The sequence below is a fragment of the Gavia stellata genome, unplaced genomic scaffold (assembly GCF_030936135.1).
Source record: "Gavia stellata isolate bGavSte3 unplaced genomic scaffold, bGavSte3.hap2 HAP2_SCAFFOLD_50, whole genome shotgun sequence".
Taxonomy (NCBI): Eukaryota; Metazoa; Chordata; class Aves; order Gaviiformes; family Gaviidae; genus Gavia; species Gavia stellata.
In genome coordinates, this window is record NW_026776473.1 from 652309 (window position 1) to 660820 (window position 8512).

The 8512-nt window shown below is 41.1% G+C and overlaps 1 pseudogene; it reads left to right on the forward strand.

Annotated features, from left to right (window-relative positions):
• LOC132320990 (ATPase family AAA domain-containing protein 2-like) overlaps window positions 1-7725 on the forward strand; it is a 122800-nt pseudogene extending 115075 nt beyond the window's left edge.
• Window positions 7726-8512: the final 787 nt, after the last annotated feature.

The window sequence follows — 8512 nt, forward strand, 5'->3', positions numbered from 1 at the left end:
CTAAACACATCCCATCTGCATCATGATGGACAGTAATTAAAGTCTTTCTTCCACTTTCTTCAACTTGTTTTAACAACCTTTTTAAATTTTCATGATGTAATAGTTTTCTTATTAGAGTGAGATTCATTCCAATAGGGGTGGGCTGTATATCCTGAATCGATGTATAATTAAACTGTAGCAATTGATAAGTAGTAACAGGAGCCGTGTAGGTAAAATCACATCCTGTAAGACTAACAAAGTTGCAAATGCAAATATTTGAATGGTTGCTCGTGTCCACCATTTGATCATCTACTTGTACAAAATCACACTGACTTCTGAGACAAACACATCCCATACCCCTGTAAATTATGATGGTTCTTAGGGTCTCGTTGGGATGCACCTCAAAGTGACAAACATTATGTTCAGTGTCAAGACAAATATCTTGCCCTTTGATGGTGTTTCCTTCACAAATAAATCCTTGCTGGTCTCGTACGACACAGGCCTCGACATCAGTAGTTTGCCACTTATTCCTGTTTTTCATAGCCCATACCCTGTGTTCTAGGGGATAAGGTACAGTTCCATGGTAATTTAATCCTAGCGCAACAATCGGGTATATGTTATATACTAAAGCTTTAGATATTGTTAGTACAAAAGCTGTAGCTGTGTTGTTAGTAGGGTCAAAGGTAAAATTAACCAAATGCCACCACGATGGGAATCTCCTTTCAAATTCCGTTGCGTTATTCCAAATCACCTTTCGGATTTCTTTTGGTAGGATTCCGTCTCCACCTTCCCTAATGATTGCAGCTGCTATTGTCTGTATCCATAATTGAGCTTGGATACAACTAAGTGCTGTAGAAACATTAGTCTGAGCCACGTCTAATGCATTTATAATTAGTTCACTGTCCTTTTCATTAAGCTTATCCCACTGTGGTAACACATTTGCTGTAAGCCATTGGCCGGTTCCTAAAGTTAGGAGGGAAGATCTTAAAGGGTTCTGTATTTTGTTCAGATCACTGGTCACCATTGCGAGTTTGTTCCTTATTATCGCAGTATCTATACTATTTAAAACTCCCAGTCCTGTTCCTACTGCACCAATTGCATATCTCCTTTTCCTCATTTGGGAAGGAAGGGTCCTTTTATGTAACCATGACGTCCACCCCGTATGTAAGGGTCTTATAAATGACGAACAAGCTGGTTGAACGGTGCAAATATTGTTCTGTGTTAATAATTCCACTCGTTTAAGAGACCATATTGGATTAGACATTACCTGTTGCTGACCGACATGTTGAATTACGTATGGTCCTGTCGGATACACTTATGGTCCCATTTGCTCAGGCTCTGTGGGACTTGATTTAGTAGCCTGAGTCGGGGTGGTGTAGGCAGGGGGAGTGGTGGTTTCCTCTGGTGTCTGCAACCGAAATCTAAAAGTTAGAGCTTGGGCCCCCTCTTGAGTTGCCCCCAGACATACTATGGTCACCGTTTGAGTTATATTGAAGGGATACCAACAAACCTCCTTGCTTTCACATATCGTGCTGCCTGTTCTATTGGCAGAGTCCCAGACAGCACCGTTCTTGGCAGTAATTTGGGTCTGGAGAGGAGGCGGGTTACTTACATTAAGGAGTCTACAACCTACCTGGACCTCCTTTCCTTTCTGAAACATCCAGGTGTAGACCGAATCTATTCTTTCCCATTCAGTTGGTCACAGTGTCATGTTATTATTATATATTACCACAGTTGCCAAATTCAATCCGTTTAAATCCTTTCCTGAGCTTCCCGTATACCCAAAATAAACGTCTGTCCAAGGCCACTCCCAACAGTGGTTACAGTTCAGCAGAGTCATAAGAATCCATATCATCGCTTTTGAATGCGAAGCTTCAATGGTCCCATAGGTGTTGATTCCCATCGTGGCTTAGGGCCTTTCTTCACTCTGGTGTGATGCACCCACGAGGTCTGCTCTTTAATCTTGATCGCTGTATGGGATGTCAGCAGCACCTGGAAGGGGCCTTCCCATTTCGGTTTCAGAGGTGAATCTGTAAAGGACTTCACATACACATAATCACCAGGCTTAATATTATGCACCGGCCCACCAAGACCTCGGGCTCTGGTTCCTAAGACAAGTTTCTCTGTCTCCTGAGGTTGTTTTTGCAGGTTTACAATATAATCAGATAACATCTCATCTCCAGTCTGAGTTGATATTCCTGCCTGTACAATATAGGGCCTCCCGTACAGTATTTCAAAAGGGCTCAACTCCTCTTTAGTTCTGGGCTTAGTTCTAATTCTCAGGAGTGCCAGAGATTGTGGCAATCCAGCCTCCTCCTGCCCAATTTTACAATCTGTAACTTAATTAAGTGGTTCATCTTCTCCACTTGACCACTTGCTTGTGGCCTATATGGGGTATGTAACTGCCAATCTATTCCCAAGAGTTTACTAACTTGCTGAACAATTTTTGCAGTGAAATGTGGTCCTCTATCCGAGGAGATTGTTGCAGGAATTCCAAATCTCGGTATTATTTCTTGTAATAGTGCTTTAGTTACTTCTCTAACCTTATTAGTTCAGCAAGGGAATGCTTCTGGCCAGCCTAAAAAGGTGTCTGTTAGAACCAGCAGATATCGAGACCCCCCTTTTCTTGGAAGTTCTGAGAAATCAATTTGCCACCACTGCCCTGGATAGTTTTCCTTTCCCTATCTGTCCAAGTTGGACTTTAGGGCTTACCTTAGGATTATTTTTCAAACATATTTCACACTGCTGTGTCACTTGTTTAACAGTGGTGTAGAGGTTTTGGGCAACTATACGCTGACTCAAATGTTTATACAATGCCTCAGCTCCCCAGTGGGATTTCCTGTGTTCTGCTATAACTGTGGCCCACAATAACACAAATGGGATTATTATTTTGCCCGGCGTAGTCTTTGCCCACTTACCTTTCTCTACTTCTCCCCCTATGTCTTCAACTAATTTCTGATCTTCTTTGGAATACCTGGGTTCACAATCAAATTGTATTTTACTGTCTGGAACCAATGAGTGCACCTCTAATTCACCTTTCTCAGCTGCTCTTTTGGCTTCTCGGTCTGCCATAGCATTGCCCAATTCTTGAGCGGTATCTCCTTTCTGATGAGCCTTGCAATGTATGATAGCCACTTTTTCAGCTTGCTGTACTGCTTCCAGGAGCCTAAGAATTTCTTCAGCATATTTTATATGTTTCCCTTGGGTGGATAGGAGTCCCCTTTCTTTCCACATGGCTCCATGGGCATGGACTACCCCAAAAGCATATTTGGAGTCCGTCCAGATATTAATCTTTTTGTCTTTGGCTAGCTCCAACACTCGGGTTAAAGCGCTTATTTCTGCTTTTTGTGCCAAAGTATTTGGGGCAAGGGCTGCAGATTCTATTACCTGATTCACGGTGGTTATTGCATACCCTGCTCTGCGGACACCTTGTCGAACAAAGCTACTTCCATCTGTGTACCAGGAATCCTCAGCTGTCGGAGTGGGAGACGGACCCGGAGTAACGATGGAATCTCAATATGAGTATAGTCGTTCTCCCCTTTATTCAAGCTTACAGAGTATATATAGACAGATGCCAAGAACACGCGTCCGCAACAATTGTATGATTGGCTTACAGCCTCTGTTCACGCGTCAAGGCGGCGAGTGAGATTGGTACAGTTGCACGCACAAGAGCACTTCTCCTCTTCGCGGATGTAGCTCTTTCTTCTTGTTTACCATTCCACTGTCTCTTATCACAACAGGCTTTCAAGGACAGTGAACGGTTTCCTCTGAGCCTTCCCCCTCATCAAAGACTGGGTTGCTCATGGGAATCAGATCATGTCCCTTGTTACTAAGCCATTCCTCCACATGTATCCTTCCCATAAATTGTTTTAATTGGCATTGGTTAACAAATGACTTAATTTACAACTGTACATGTAGCAAGAAAACGTCCTACTTCAGTATGAACATAAGTAAAGTTAGACTTACTTTGAGCTCACAGTCATCCACAATCACTGGCTGTGTGAGAATTTCCTTTGATTTCTCAACTCCTATCACTTGTTGTTCTTCTACCCGAGAACATCTCTCACGAGTCATATGGTGCGCCCACGAATCTGGCATGACAAAAATTTCTTAAGTCAGGATTTCTGTTTATCGGGAATACAGTATCAGTGAAGTGTCCTGTGCCTGGAATACAGTCTCTCTCTGCAATGACAGAGGCAGACCCATTACCATTTTTTCACTGAGAAATGCTTGACTTTTACTTTCTTTCTGGCAAAAGCCAGTGCTCCATAAAAATTAGAAATTCAGGCACACAGAAAAGCACTAGAGAAAAAGGCAGGGTAAAAACAGGAAAAAAAAGTAGAGTCACGTTGCCATTACAGCACTGCACGGTAAAACTCCAAAGTAATTTAGGTTAGGAAACACATCCTGCATTGCAAACATTAGGACAGAAGTCTTCTTTTCCACATGTGACTCTGGGTCCACATTGCTTGAAGTACAGCTTTTTAACCTCTTTGGAACTCACCGGCAGCGAATAAGCTAGGTGAACCTCCAAAATGTAACTGCTTGGTTTTGTTTGGGTTTTTTGTTGTTGTTGTTTGTTTCTTGGCTCGGTAACAGTCCTAGAACTTTATGAACATACAGAAGAGCATGCCATCATCTATGTGGCAGCAATGAGAAATAGTTTCACATGGGATGTTGACCATACACCTCTGTCACATCCTACCTTTTCTGTTTGCAGCAGCTGAAAGCACACTGCATGGTTTTTGTGCGTCTTAACTGCACGTTGTATAGAGTGAAGTTGAGGGGAATACTCAAATTTTGTGCTAGCTGATCTGAGGGAGGCAGAGTTTGATGACGGGCACTTGTGAGGCAGTAATATTTTCATTTGGTGTGGCTGCTCTTTTAAGCTACACAGCCTCACACAACACAGATACTGAACAGCGCAGCAGGGGAAGAAGGTGCTGCCACTAGCTTGTTACTGCTGTTTTCCCAGAGATTATCACATTTACGTCTTTGGTAACAGAAACGACTGTGTGAGAGATTAGTAATCTGCTCCAGGCAGAGTCACTCTGCTAGTTTATCCACTCTTCAGTTTAAAGGTAGGAGCTAAGTGATCTAACTTTGCTTCCCGGTCTGCTTTAGACACTTGAGCAGTGTGTTCAGAGTTGTAGGCACAGTACACGTTCAGCTAATGGGCAAAGGCGAGCACCTAAGGATGCTTCTGTTTCCAGCTGGGACAGCTGTATCTAGAAGACCTGTAGCCCACCTTCCAAAGATCCATTTTACGGTGCCCTGCATTGCAGCAACAGTTTCTCTAATGAAATGCTACAGTGGCTTTGCTGCGGCAGCAACTCTACGACAAAGTGGATTGTGTCATTCCCGGCTGTTCTGGAAGCAGTTGATTCGCAATTATGATAGTTGATGCGATAGATTGATTAGTAATAAAATATTGTCTGAAAGGTAAGCCTTCCTTTTTTTCTGAAGTATGAAAAATTAACTCATTTTCTCCAGTTAAATCTTGCAAGATATTTAATCTGTTCTCTGAAGTGTCACTCATATTTTATTTAAAATTATAAGAAAGTAAGATGGCACTTTGTTGCATTGTTATTGTTTAGCTTCTGAAAACCTAAAGAGCCTATTCAAAGGATCTTGCGCTATTCTAAACTTGTAGTTCCCATTTTTTTCTTCAGCAACTGTTGCATTTTGTCACTGTGATAACCAAGAACTTCAAAATATTTCACTTGGTAAAACTATATGCTGTTCTTAGTCAGTGCGTTTACCAACATCGGGAAGATGACGACAAAACCGAATTAGTGAAGGTAAATTTTTTTGTCTTATAGCACTTTCTACCACTGTTATGCATGTGTGTGTTATGCGTATGTATGCGTGCACGCTGGACATCATGCTTATTTAGCATTACTCTTTACTGCTTAGTCGCCTGTGTCACAAGACTTTTCATTTCAGTCTGGAAGACATTTATCCATATTGCAAAACCATTGTTGTATTTGGCATAATTGTTGGCAGTTTCAGCAGGAAAAGGCTTGAACTTGAAGACAATGGGTCCATCCACACAGCTCTCTCAAAGCAGTAAACTTCAGTCTGCAAACAGTCCTTCTCCAGAACCTTTTTAGGTGTGGGGGGCTATGAAAGGAGGGTGCTTTTCACAGTCTGTTGCTTCCTCTTTCTCCCCTTACAGGCCGTCAGACATGGTAATACTTGGTATAGTAGTCATTCTATTCTTGAAAAGAAATTAAGTATGAAATATAACAAGACGTTGAGGTTTTTCTCTAGTCTCACCAGAATCCCTTTTTAACTAGCATGGCTCGAGCATCTCGAGCCTTATGAGGAGCAGCTGAGAGAGCTGGGGTTTTTTAGCCTGGAGGAGGCTCAGGGGAGACCTTATTGCTCTCTACAACCTCTTTTCAGGTAGTTGCAGGGAGGTGGGTGCTGGTCTCTTCTCCCAAGTGACAAGTGACAGGACAAGAGGAAATGACCTCGAGTTGCACCAGGGGAGGTTTAGATTGGATATTAGGAAAAACTTCTTCACTGAAAAGGTTGTCAGACACTGGAACAGGCTGCCCAGGGAGGTGGCTGAGGCACCATCCCTGCAAGTATTTAAAGTACATGTGGACAAGGCGCTTAGGGTCATGGTTTAGTGGTGGACTTAGCAGTGTTAGGTCAACGGTTGGACTTGATGGTCTTAAAGGTCTTTTCCAACCTAAACGATTCTATGATCTTTAATTTGACATAGGGGAGATTTCTGCCTATGCCAGTTTCATGCTAATGAGTGAGATTCTGTGATCTCTTCCTGTAAGAGAAGGTTCCTGAGTTGTCATCTTCCAGAAGCACCTGTGGTCCCAGTCAGGCATTCCCAGTATTGAGTCGATTTAGATAGGTTGGATATTCAGTCTTCAGATTCAATATCCTTGAATCCATTTGTCTTTGAGACGCTTGTGCCTGAGAATAGATAAAATTTTTTATGCCTCTCAGTCTGCCTTGAAAAAGGGGAAGCCTCTTCTTTTCAGCCCTGGTCATCTCGATCTCTTCTTGCAGGTCTGATGAAGAGTTAGAACAGATGCTCTGTTCCCATTGTGCAACAGTGAGGATTATTTGGCTTCGGGGAGGCCATTCCTGAAAAATGCGCCCTTCTCTCATCTAGGATAACGATGTGTTTTAGCATGAGAAGGGATTTATTTGTTATCTCAGGGCTTGTGAGCTTTTGTGACTTAACTTTTAATGCTTAAATTAAAAGGGACTTGATTTCTTTGTTTTCTACTTCTACCTTTAGCTTTAACAAAAAAAAAATCTCCTATTCAGAGTGACTGTGTAGGTCAGTCAGGAGCAAGCTCTACTGTATGAAGAGAGAGACTTCGACAAGTCATTATTCAGAGTGCAGAAAACAACATTTCCAGCTTTTAGTTGTGGCTTTTCAGGAACTGTCTCCTCTTTCTAATTGTTGAAACCACTGTTGATACAGATCCATAGTCTCTTGATACAGAGCCATACAGTCTCTCTAGCCTACTCTCTGTTTTGGATGCATAAGGATGCGTTTGAAGCTAGTGGGTATAGAAAGACGTTGTGGTGGTGGTAGCACATGTATTTGCTAAATATTACTGACAATTGTATGTATGTACAGATTCTTCATTCTTTTTATGAAGAAATAAACAGGGTTCTTAAACTTATATTTATGCTGACTGCTAGTTTGTCTTTTTTTCTTATTAGGAAATGAAGAAAGAAATTACAGCCTTCAGTTATGCTCAGTGATACTTGATTTCAGCGTACTCGACTTCTACTCTAATGTTTTCTTTTCATTGCATGCTGTTACCTGTGCATAATTCAATAAAGATTACTTCTACATATATATTTATACATACATTAAACAAATATACCTTAAAATTTAAGAAAGCTGAAATAAAGTCCTTCAACTGCTTTTATTTCATATTTGTCTCCTATATACATATTTTTATGTGACATACTGCTGTGATTGCCTTTGGAATGCTGCAGATACGAACATCTCCCAGATAATTTCAGTACCTCTCTTTAAAAGAAAACAATTGAAAACTTGATACACTTTTACCATCGTTTTCCAGCTTGTGGGAATACATTTTTCTGAAGTAGCTTGTGGTGCTGTATAGTCAATTGCATATTACATAAAGGTCTTAAACCAAATCTCATTTTGGTATATGAAAAGTAAATCCTTTAGAAACCTCTTAATGCAGTTCAGAGGTAATTTTTTTTAATTACCTGATGGCACCTCAAGTGGCTTTCATAGAATTAACAACCTAAAGAAAGTATGTGGGAGAAACGCTCTTTCCACAAACATAAGAACTTTTGCTATGGCATATGTTTGCCTGTCAAAAAAACCTAACTTGAAACAAAGCAAGATGTACTACTGTAACTTTCTAAGGTAAAGTTGAGTCTTGCTTGTAATAATGACAATCTTCTTGATACCAGAGAATTGCATTTTAATATAAATTGTTAGTTACAGGTCAGGTGGCTTGTAGTTGAATTTAACTGTAAATAGTGTTCTAGTTACCTGGGGAGAATTACA